The sequence below is a fragment of the Benincasa hispida genome, chromosome 2 (assembly GCF_027475165.1).
Source record: "Benincasa hispida cultivar pf3 chromosome 2, pf3_genome.v1.1, whole genome shotgun sequence".
Taxonomy (NCBI): Eukaryota; Viridiplantae; Streptophyta; class Magnoliopsida; order Cucurbitales; family Cucurbitaceae; genus Benincasa; species Benincasa hispida.
In genome coordinates, this window is record NC_143479.1 from 68736064 (window position 1) to 68749004 (window position 12941).

General features: G+C 33.5%; 2 pseudogenes across 1 annotated transcript; both read right to left on the reverse strand.

Moving 5' to 3' along the window:
- Window positions 1–2462: 2462 nt before the first annotated feature.
- On the reverse strand, window positions 2463–3358 carry LOC150038117 (uncharacterized; annotated as a pseudogene).
- Window positions 3359–3609: 251 nt separating this feature from the next.
- On the reverse strand, window positions 3610–10839 carry LOC120070944 (uncharacterized; annotated as a pseudogene). Its single transcript, XR_005480083.2, has 6 exons — window positions 10412–10839; window positions 9502–9570; window positions 7293–7374; window positions 4696–5023; window positions 3993–4605; window positions 3610–3905 (listed from the first exon to the last, which is right to left on the reverse strand). The product of XR_005480083.2 is annotated as an uncharacterized LOC120070944 (transcript).
- Window positions 10840–12941: the final 2102 nt, after the last annotated feature.

Genomic DNA, 12941 nt, shown 5'->3' on the forward strand with positions numbered 1-12941 from the left:
AAAAAAAAAAAAAAAAAAGTTTGATGTAGTCATCGAAAGTATGTTCAAACGAAGTTTTGATCTAATGAAACAATTTGTAAATTCTTAATCCAAATAAAATGAGTACATATATAATCCCAAAATGTTGATACAATTAAAAGAGATGTTCAGATTATAGTGATACCAAAATTCTCCCACACAAGCTCCGATATTTGTCATTCAATCAAAAAAATAGCTTTCATAAATCATCATGATGTATCTATAACAATAAATTAGCTAATGAACTAAATAAACACTTAATTCACAAAGTAATAGCCAAATTTTCTTACATAGTTTGACTTTATCCATTGGCCATGCAACAATAATGCCCACAACATCGTCAATAACAATAATGTCAGATGTAGGCCTCCATAAGAAGGAATGTGGTATTTTTACCTATCAACCCACACACGAACTGCATTCGGGCGAAGAGGTATGAGATGGACAAGGATTGATGGATCATTGGAAGACCATCTACCTTCAACAACGACTTCTCCTGAACCAATCCAATCTAGGAGCAAACACTTACGAGGAGTGTTGGTAGTAACACTCTTTTTCACCAATAATATGGTTAGAAAATTTCCAAACAATAATAATTTTGAATACTAAATTAATAGAAAAAGTCATAATGAATTTACCTGTGGGTAATTTAAGACTGGAGTTGGATTATCTTCCAATACTGATACAACAGGATTATCAAAATTTTGTTTCTTCATTTTTTCTTATAGAAACAACATATTCAAAGTGTTATATAAAACACAATTTCAATAGATAAAGAGATCAGTTAGGACAATTGTACCTTGTCCCTTATTAAGGAAGCTACCACGCTTTTCAGTTCATCTAAATCTGTTGTTAGGTTGTTACATTTTCTTTCAAAAGATGCAATAGTCTTATCTTTCTGAGTTAATGTAGACAACTTCGATCTAGTTACACCAAATCCTAATCCTCGTACATGGCCATGATTGGGGTCGAAAACTCTACTAATTGCATCATCCTTGAACGAGATGTTCCTACACGATTTTGTTCGATACGCTTCTAAGAAAAAAAATGCATGAAATCATTCAAATGCCAAGAATGGTTCATTTAAGAGAGAAAGAGGGGGAGGGGGGATGCCTTATGACGAACACAAATTCACAACATTTAGAAACGCGTACTTGAACTAAATCACTACTCAAAACACCAACAAGAGATCACTTAAACAAAACCAACTCAATAAAGCATTGACGAACATGAATTCACAACATATAAAAACTGCAGATATAACTCAATTTGTAGCAAATACAACTTAAGACCAATAAAAAATTAAGAAAAAATACAAAAAAAATAATCTAACCAGAGTTTCAAACCACTTGGGAGTTAATGGGTTTTCAATCTTTCTTCACATATGCTTTTGTCCAAACATTTACATGTGTAATTGGAGTTGAAGAAGAAGAATTTTTCTACATGGAAAAAAATATTTAATTATATATTATCTCTAGTGCTAATTATAATAATGGTATTAGTATTACGTAAATTTTTACCAAATCTTCGGCTAGTCGAGCATAGCCTCTACGACTACACGTGTGTGGAAGTTTTTTTTTTTTTCATCTCCTTAAATTTCTTGCTTTTTGCCTGAAATCATACTCAAACTAAGTATTCAACAAAGGTACAAAGACTAAACCTGTTTTCATACCTTGAATCAAATAAATAAATTTACTCAATAATTATATCACATACCTTAAATTTTGCACTTGTTTTATCTTTGATGAAGTCATTCCAATCATGTATTGAAGAAATGTTATCTGGCTTTTGTTTTTGGCCTTTTAGGTTGGGGATGAACAATTTGATTGACATGTGGGGATAGAATTGGAGTAGTAACAGGTGAAGAATCCCTATTGTTGTGGTCAAATGGTTCAGAAAAATGAGATGTTTCCCTAACCTCTCTCTTTATACCAGGCTTCATGACATTACCTGTATCATCTATTATATTTCTTTTTATGCTCTTTGTTGAATGAGGATCCTCTTCCTCGACCTCCTCGTCTGAGCTACCCGGTTGAGTTAAGTCCATACTGAATGACTTTGCGAATCTCCATGATGTTTTCACCAAGGTGCGATTAGATTGTCGTCATTCAAATGTTTGTGTTGCAGTACGAGGTTTTCTTGATTTCTTACCAACGGTTGGTCCAATATTTTGCTTATCCAAATCCTAAGACATAAAACATTGAGATGATATTATATATATAATATTTTTTTTTTATCTAAATGAACATTTAAAGACAACTTACAGGCCCATTTGACTTTATTGTATTATAATGTGGCAAACTCTTAGATCCAAATGGTTCACAGGAAAAAAAAACACTAGATTGCATAGCAATGGTTAGATTGAGAATAAAGAGAACATTTATATTTATATATTGAATATACATGTAAAATATTTGTAGAGCATTACAAATTGAAATGGTTCACAATGTATATAACTTAGCAATATATTATCCATATTTACAAAGTGATAATCAATCACTATATTCACAAAAAGACCAACCAACATTATACTAAGTGTCCCTAGGCATATGCACTATAAGTGCAAATTTACAGAATGGCCACTAATTCTATGTTATTGTCAATCCACAAAATGGCCACTAATTCTATGTTGGTTTCAATTCTCAAAATGACCACTAATTCTATGTTAGTGCAAATGCCCAAAATGATCGTAAGTTCTAAGTTCTAAGTTATCATAATAAGATTCATTCGCAATCGCATCGTGCATTGTTACGACATTCAAACTCTTCATCAATATGGTCAAGTGCTATGAAAGATCCTTCACCCACAAAGTTTGTGTCAACATTCTCATCATATTTGTCCAATTCATGAAATCCTCTACGAGGTGCTTTCAATAAAACATACCAAGGAGTATTGTCATTTTCTGTTGCATAAAAACTTGTTTAGCTTGTGATGCAAGAATGTATGGCTCACATTCGAATTGACTTTGGTTTTGATATAAATGAACAAGTGTAAATCCATCATCAACTTTAACACCGTTGTGGATTTTAGCCCAATCACACTTAAACAATGGAAGTCGATAGACATAGTAATCTAACAAAATTATTTCGATCAGGACTCCATAATATGTAACCACATCAATTTTTGAAGATCCATCTTCAACACTTGATCCATATACTGTACTTGCATCAATTGAAACACCACTGTTTTGAGTGGACCTTTCTACGCTTTTTATATGGAATAGCTGACCGTTTATAATGTCTCTTGAATATGACATTACAATCTTGCAAGGTCCATTTGTAAGCCATTTCAATATATTTGAGGCTTTTGTGTTACCAACATCTAATGAAATATGTTCCATTTAAAAAAAAAAACTCTAACGTTAAATGAATTCATGATTGTGATCATTACCATAAGCAAGAATAACATTACCTTCTCTTTCAACCACAGTGGAAATTGTTCTGAGTGAGTCTTCAATAGGAGATTATCATCATTTGCAAGTCCTTTATTCAATAGCATCAATTTCTTCCTATGCATTCTAAAATATTTGATAAATCACTAATTAAAATTCTAATACCTTCTTCAAAAGAAAATGAATAGTCTCCAATTGATACACTACTCACTCTATATATGGTTCCACTGCAGTTGTGTTAAACAAGACATATTGATGTGCTAGGTTGAGCACGTCATCAGATAATGTAATTTCATATCCTTTAGATATAGAACGACCTTCGAGTATGACACCATTGTTAAATTCTTCATTCCGACGTTGTTTGGCATCAAGGCCAATTGAATCTTTAAAACAATTCTTATAAAAAAGAATGCATTCTTCAACTAAATAACGCTTTGCAATACACCCTTCTGGACGTGATTGATTTCTAACATACCCTTTCAAAGTCTTCATGTACCTAAGGATAATCTCATAACAATTATAAGAAACTTAGGATATATAACTAATTGCTACCTATAATATATGATATGATACGCTAAGATACCTTTCAAACGGATACATCCAATGAAGTTGAACCGATCCACATAAACGAACTTCATACCCCAAATGAATGATTAAATGAGTCATGATGTCAAAGAAGGAAGGAGGAAGCACAATGTATCAATTACCTCCTTTTCAGTTTCCAATATACATTCTCGATCAATTACACGTTGGCAAATTTTATTAAAGAATGCACACATTCATGTTATTGAATGTCTTGGACCCTTCAGAAGCATTCCTCTAATGACAACTGGTAGAAGTTATTACATTAACACGTGATAGTCATGAGATTTTAATCCTATTACTTTGCATTCCTCCACTGACACACAGTTCGAAATGCTTGAACTGTAACCATCAGGTAATTTCAACTCATGTAATTGCTTGCAGAACAATTGTTTCTCTAATTTGGACAAAGTGTTTAGAGTTGGAGGAAGGTATATTCGACTCCCGCGTTCTTCTGGGTGTATGTCATGTCATATATTCATGTCTTGCAGATCTTTTCGAGCATTGTATCCATCTTTTGATTTTCCATTAATATCCAACAATGTGCCTATTATGCTCTCGCATACATTTTTCTCAACATGCATGACATCCAAGTTGTGATGTAATACAAGTTCCTACATTAGAGTAAAAAACTTGTCAATACATAAAATAATGTACATCAAAGCCTAGCCAACTAAGGACATTAATGAAAAAAATGTATGTACCTTCCAATATGGTAAGTCAAATAAGATTGATCGTTTCTTCCACATTCCATTCAACTCTTTTTGTCTCTTTCGTGTTTTCTTCTCGAATTTTCCAATACAATTTTGGAAATCTTTAAGTTGGGCATCAATTTCATTTCCATTTGCAATCCTAGAAGCTTGTCGTTGTTTAACTTTGCCATCAAACCATGACTTCTTTCTTCTATACGCATGAGATGAAGGAAAAAAACGTCTATGTCCCGTATACACTAATTTCTTACTATAGTACAACCATTGGGAATGTGTGTGCTCCCCACAAATTGGACATGCCATCTTGCCCTTTGTTGTGCAACTAGCAAGATATCCATAAGTAGGGAAGTCATTGATCGTCCACATAAGCACAACTCTCAAATTGAAGTTTGATTTGCTTACTACGTCATAAATTTCCACTCCATTCCATAAAAATTTCAGGTCATCAATTAATGGTTGCAAATAAATGTCAATATCATTGCCAGGCTGTTTAGGACTAGGAATCAATAATGGTTAGCAGTATATTTTCTTTCGACATGCATAACCAAGGAGGTAGGTTATATGTCACAAGCATAACTGGCCAACAACTATACCTACTACTAAAGTTGAAAATGGGTTGAAACCATCAATTTCAAGACCAAATCTTAAGTTTTGTGGATCGTTTGAAAATTCTGACCACTTTGCATCAATTGAGTCCCATGAAACACAATCGATTGGATGACACATCTTCCTATCACTACTTTTATGGTTCATATACCACATTAGTAATTAAGCTACATCATGCATTTGGAACATTCGTTTCAATCTTGGAATCCATGGAAAATACCTTAACACTTTTGTTGGAACACCATGTTTCATCCGTTTGGTACGCTTATCCACCTTCCATTGAGAATGCCCACGAATTGGACAACTCTCTAAATCTTTATTCTCTTTTGTAAACAAGCAACAATCATTTTCACAAGCATGGATCTTTTCATATCCTAAATCAAATACTTTTAAGAACTTCTTTACTTCATAAGTGGATTTTGGGATAACATTATCAGGGGGTAACATATCGTGCAATAGCTCTAAAAGGCTTGTGAAACTTTTATCGGTCCAATCATTAGTAGTCTTTATCTTATATAAGGATACCACAACTGACATTTTTGTATATTCTGTACAATGAGGATACAAAGAAATGTTTGCGTCTACGATCTTTTGATTGACGTTACTATTTACAAATGATTCATCAATTCTTTTCACTCATGAAAGAAGTACTTGTTGGGTTTTATGTCCTAAAACTCGTGGTTTGTAAATAATAAAACTTATTCTGAAAAATTCAATAAGTTGTTATTGAATATATGTATTGCTTATTAGAACTCCAATAAACCTAAAAGACCCATGACCATTACATGAGTACTTGAACTTTATGTGGAGACATAAAAGTGGATCAGGTTCGAGGAAATAGTCAAAATGATCTTATAATATATGAATAAGATTGGGTGCCTTATTCTGGTAACACTATTAGATGCGGCCTACTCTGTAGTTGTAACAAAGAGTTATAGAGTGTTACAAACAAAGTGATCCTAATTCGTACATATTATGACATGAGAACTGTGAGTGTTCTGTGCAAATGAGTTTGTACAAGATCTGACCATAAAATCAATCATTCTTACTTTATAACGATTTATTGTTTAAGACTGACTATTTCAAAGTGATGACCTAGGTAACTTGACCTTAATCTTGAGCTAACTATGAACTCCTGTTTATTCGAGATTATCCTTAGTTTTGCATAGGCGAGGGTTGGCTCAACAGCGCCGACTCAATAAACCTCCATTTCAGGGGTAAGACCGAGTAGATAGTTGAAGACATAGGGTGTAAGAATGAGTTCACTCCTACCCACTTTTAGGGATAGTAGAGAGGTTGTTCCTTTAAATGCTGACTTTGGGTCTTGAACAAGAGACCCCATCCTCTCATTAGCCTGAGAGAAACTCGGTTTGTTGATTAAATCACAGATCAATTGATTCATAAGAGGATCAGTAGTACTTAAGGAACAAAAGTTAATCTCAGAGGTAAAATAAATATTTGACCCAATCATTATTACGAACAAATTGTGAATGGTTAACGAATGGGGGTTAATCGCTGTAATGAGTTTAGTCAATTAATCTCGTAAGTTGGAGCTCATGATCTGTAGATCCACGAGGTCCCCCTATTAGCTCGTAAATGAATTAGCTTTAGAGTAACGTGATAAGTTAATTTGAAATGTTCAAATTAGAATTAAGAGAATTAGTAATTATATGAGATATAATTACACGTTAAATTAGAATTAAACGAAATAGGAAAATTAATAAATATTTAAATATGATTTAAATATATGAAGGTGAATTTGTGTAAAATTAATTTAATATTTGATATTAAATTAATTAAAATTAACTAAATTATTTAAATAATTATTTATTAATTTTATTAGAAAATTAATTTATGAAATTAATTTTGCAAAATTAATAATATTTTCAATTTTTGAAATCAAATTGATTTTTGAAATTATTTGATAAAAATTGAAAAGTTTGAAAAACAACACAGAATGGAATTATGGATTTTTCCATTAATACCTTCAACTAGCTCACACCAAACCCTAGTTTGACTTCAATAACTAGTTGCATGTCATGCAGTCATCTTCTATGCATGAGAGTCCTGCAATAAATAGAGAATATTAGAATGGAATTAAGGCATGCATCTATAGAGTTTTTGCTGAAAAATTCGAGTTGAAGTTCTTCTTCAAGTGGGTTGTTGCAGTGAATTTTTTTCCAAATTCCCTTCATTCAAGCTTATTTTGAGTTCCACAACTCAATCTAAAGCTCCAAAAGAAAAGTGAGAAAGATCTTGAAGTGGTCCACAGTGAGATTTGGAGAAGTTTATAGCTGAGAATCAAGATTTCAAGAAGTTCTACAAAGATAAGGCTTGAAACCCACTTATTATTGTATGAACATGCTTTAGTTACTACCAAAATTAATGAATTAGAGTGTTTATTGATCTTTGTTGCTTCCACTGCTTGCTAATATACACCAATAATACTACAAAAGGGTTGACCATCAAACATACAATCTATAGGTACTCCTTCACCATGATGGTACCAAATCCTATAAGTTGGATCCATACCTTTGATAATGTTCATAAACAACATTAAAGGTTTGATGATTCATGTTCCTACATGTCTTACATGGACACAAAATCTTGCCTACCAACCCAACATGTTTTCTACTTGTTTGACGAAGTTCCATGCTCCCCTTAAATATTCATTGGTCGCTTTATTAAAAAAATCCGAGTTTCCAATTAATATAAGTAACTATATTAATCTATGATTAATTTTATATTAATTTGATATTCTCTTACCTATTCAAATGAACCCAATCTTTTTCAAACATTCTTCTTCAAGTTATTGCTATAAGAATGCCAAATGTAATTAAACTAATACGTAACAAAGATATGTGTTATTAAACTAAAAGTTATGCATTTATGAGCTAAACTAAACAAAACAAAACAAAAAAAAAAAAAAAGAACCCACTCTAGCATTTAATAATGAAATAATAAATGAAATTATGCTTCTCTTTTAGTTTTGGTAATGAAAGATCTCTACTTTAGCATTTCATCATCCCTTATTCTATTCAAAATATAGTACGCACCGAGACATATTAACGCATGGAAAAAACTCTTTTAATTATCCAATAATTTCTAAGCCTATAACTATTAAAGGTACAAAAGATATTGGTACACATAGAAAAAACCTATATACATTGAAGAGATGGTAGTATAATACTACGAGGGATGGATGTTAAAAATATGAGAACACCAATACAAATATAAGACATAAATTGAGACTAAAAGTAAGCCAAAAAGACAATACAAAATATCGATAAAACTTGAAGTTAATGATTACAAGTTGCTTTGCTTTCAAGCCTCTTGTTTTTTAAATCCAAATATTAAGTTGATGATCTCAGTTTAACAAACAAAAATACTTACTCAAAAAATAAAAGTTTTCTTTTTTGCTTTGAAAAACTACTATGCGTATTGAAACACACAATTAAAAGTCATCAATATTCTTACATTAGACCCTTTTGGCCTTACACTTTTGGAGATAAAACCTTCATTAAAAAAATACAACCACTTTTCACAACTTAAAGTACTTCATTGTGAGCATTGAGAAACTAAATCTATTCAACACTTCAATTATAAAACTTTCAAATTTTCGTTTCCTTATCGTCATTAACTTCGAAAAGGAAACATAGTACATAAAAAAATGCCTACTCTACCATCGATAAAATAATAGCATGTTTTCTCCTCTGAGTTATACCAAGAAGCCCAGATGACAAGATGCAGAAGAAAATCAAATCAAAGGAAACATTTAAAGATCGTTTAAAACAAAATCATAAGGCCAAGCTCCATAATCTTTAGTTAGACTTGTGTACTTTTATTTAAGGAAAAAAAGGTCAAATGTTACATTGTAAAATTTTAGGATAATTCTTGGCTTTGAACAACAAAAATGATTAAACATTTGCATAACGCAATCCATTTTTGGGTTATTTTTTCCAGTCTCATCTCATGATATGTGAAGAGTTGAAAATCAATAATGACCAAACTTATTTGTTATTCAAGCCTCTGATGCATGAACTAACTTAAATTACGACAAGATTCATATACCAATAAATAAATAATGTCACTTGTGAAAAAAATTAAAGGCAAAAGGGGGTAAAAGAAAAGCCATATTATAAAATTAATTAATAGGAGGAAATTACATTACTACCCCTCTCTTTTTTCCCTCACCTTAGGAGGAGTAAACCTATTTGCAGCTGAAGTTTGAATTGGGTGAGGGCTTCACAAAATCTTCAAAACCTAGATAATACACATCTAACGAATGTTGGAGGATAACGATTTGAGATAATACACAATGAGCATCTAGAAGCAATTAGAACATTGAAGGAGTACTTTAAAATCTTGTAAAAATTAACCACAATAACCAATCCAATTATAGAAGCAATTGACACCCCAAGAGACCATGACCAATTTCATTTCTGATCAAAAGCCAAGAACATAATCGATGGAGAAAAAAAGTAAAAGAAAACAAAGGACCATAACTTCACTCTAATAAAGAATAAATGACTAGATTAACGAACCATGGTAAGATTGAGAAGACAACATATTATTGAATTACCTACCCCGCCCATGACAAAGATGAACAAAGTTCAATTGACGGACGTGATAGGTAACTAATTAAAGCAATCAAACAGTGAAGCAGTGAAAAAATCTGCCCAATGTAAGTTTACCCATGTGTTAACTGTAGGAACATCCTATCAAACAAGAATTTGTGCAATGTAAGTTTACCCATGTGCAAGAATTAAGTTTACCCAGCACAAGAGTACAGTTACTCAGTTAGTGAGCGAGCTTTTGCTACAAATATAGTCTCACCCACCCAACTGGTTTGAACTTATGGGTAGAAGGGACAAACCAGAGAGAACGACTTTAGTTCTTAAGGACGTCGAATCCATCTAAACCCAAATCAATGAGACCAAGAAATCTAGAAATTTCTAGTTAAAAAGAAATCAAGAAATTTAATCAACCAACTCTTTACAATCAAACCTAGATAACCTTCTACTCGACATCAATAGGAGGACAGAAGAGGAAAATTGCAACCAAGAGTAAATGAAGAAAAGAAAATAGAAACCTAGCTATTTACCCCATAGATTTCTCGAAATACTAGAAATATTTCTAGAATCAGAATGCTTGAACATGAGATGCTTGAATCAGGATGCTCGAACTTCAGAGAATACGAAGAGGGTGCTGGAATTTCAGAGAACACGCGGAGGCATTGGAGACGATGGGAGACATGGAAATGTGGTAAATTTGGAGAAAGGGCCGAGAGGAGCTGGATTGAGAAGATGATGCAGACGATTGACTTCAGAGGAATGAGAAAACGAAAGAGGGAAAACGACGCAGCTGGGAATTAATTTTTTGTGAGACTGGCCGGAGAACGAAGAGGGAAAACCAAAATAGATTGGCCGGAGAAAACAAGAGAGAACGAAAACGAGAGGGAACGAGAGGGAACGAAAAAGGGGAAACGTGTGGCGCGCAGCTGGGAATTGTGTTTCGGTGTAAAACCTAAAATTAAAAAAAAAAAAATTTAAAAAAAAAAAAAAATCCGCTTACATATACGTTGTGCGCGCGTCTATTTTCCACCCTTTTTTTTTTAATAGCATGTTTATAAGATATGCTATTAAAAGATACATTTATTATAGTGTTTCTAAAAACAATCTCCACCTTTGTAAGCATCCAGAGTTCTTTCTCTCTTTGCTTCACTGAGTTGACTTGAGCTAACCTTTTTCAGGTAATTCGAACTCAAGAAGGCCAAGCATATGCCAAGCTTATTTAATGGAACAGTTTGGTTAGCATATGAACTGCGTTATCCGAGGTATGAATCTTCACTACCTCGACTTTCCCTTTCTCAATCTTTTGTCTGATGAAATGATATTTGATACCAATATGCTTGGTTCTGCTGTGAAACTGCTGATTCTTAGATAGGTATATTGTGCTCTGATTATCACAATAGATTCTGACTTTAGTTTGTGTTATGTCGAAATCGTTTAGTAAACCTTTCAGCCACAAACCTTCCTTCACAGCCTCGGACAAAGCAATGAACTCAGCCTCTGTTGTGGAAAGGGTCATAATAGGCTACAATGTAGCTTTCCAACTGATTAAAAATTGTTCCCCCATAGGAAAACATAACCTGATAGGGAACGTCTTCTGTCCAAGTCTCCTACATAGTCTGCATCTACATAACCATAAACTTTATCACTGGATAGCTCATTCTGTCTATATAAGACTTTTGCCTCCTTGGATGAACATAGATACCTTAGTATCCACTTGACAGCCTCCCAATGTCTTCTACCAGGATTTCCCATATACCTACTGACCATACTTGTTGCATAGGACAGGTCTGGTCAAGTAGAAGTCATAAGATACATAAGAGATCCCACTGCTTGGGAATAAGGGACAACCTTCATATGGTTCAGATGCTTTTCATCAGTGCTCTTTGGACTATTAGCAGCTGAAAGCTTAAAGTGAGGGGCAAAAGGAGTACCAACTGGCTTTGCCTTCTCCATCTTGAACCTCTGTAAAATCTTTGAACAATATTCAGATTGACTAATAAGCAATCTGCCCTATTTTTAATCTCTTTCTATTTCAATGCTTGGGATCCTCCTTGACTCCCTAGGTCTTTCATGTCAAATTCTCTCTTAAGAAGCATTTCACTTGCTTCAATTTTTTTTTAATCTCCCGACCAGTAGCATGTCATCTACATAGAGAAGTAGATAGAGCAGTTCCTTGAAACTACTAGTATTTGTGTATACACGCCAATCAAATGAGCTTCTTTTGAACCCAATCTTGGAGATCACCTCATCAAACCTTTCATACCAGCATCTTGGTGACTGTTTTAGGCCATAGATGGACTTGTTCAACAAACACACAAGGTCTTCTTCTCCACTTTTGACATAGCTTTGAGGTTGTCTCATGTATATTGTCTCATTCAACAGCCCATGTAAGAAGGTTGTCTTTACATCTAGCTGGTCTAATTCCAAATCTTTTTGTACAACAAAGGAAAGAAGTAGTCGGATGGAAGTATACTTCACAACTGGAGAGAACACCTCATTATAGTCAATGCCTTCCTTTTGAGTGAACCCCTTAGCAAGAAGCCTAGCCTTGAACCTAGACTTTTGCACACCTGAAATCTCTTCTTTAAATTTGTAGATCCATTTTCATGAGATAGGTTTGTACCTTTAGGCATAGGTACTAATCTCCAAGTGTCATTTTGATTGAGGGACTTCATCTCATCATTCATAGCCTCAATCCATTGCCTAGCATCCAGGCTATTTGTTTCTTCTTCAAAGTTGGAATGTTCATTATTACTCAAAGAAATGGTAGCACTCAATGCTACACTTGCAAAGTCAGACTCTTGGTACCTTGCTGGTGGTACTATAGTTCTTCTCGGTCTGTTTCTTGCCAATGAGTAGTTGTGCAAGTCCCTATGTGTCTCAACTTGATCACTTGACACATGATCACTAGGTTCAGCTGCCTCATCACCTTCTAACTCTTGGTTTTGTGAGGAAGTAGAAGCTCTATTATCATTTTGAGGCTCCACCTCAAATCTAGTGCTACTAATCTTGGTTCATGTTGAAGATGGTTGTTCTGACATCATGAACATTTTATTTTCT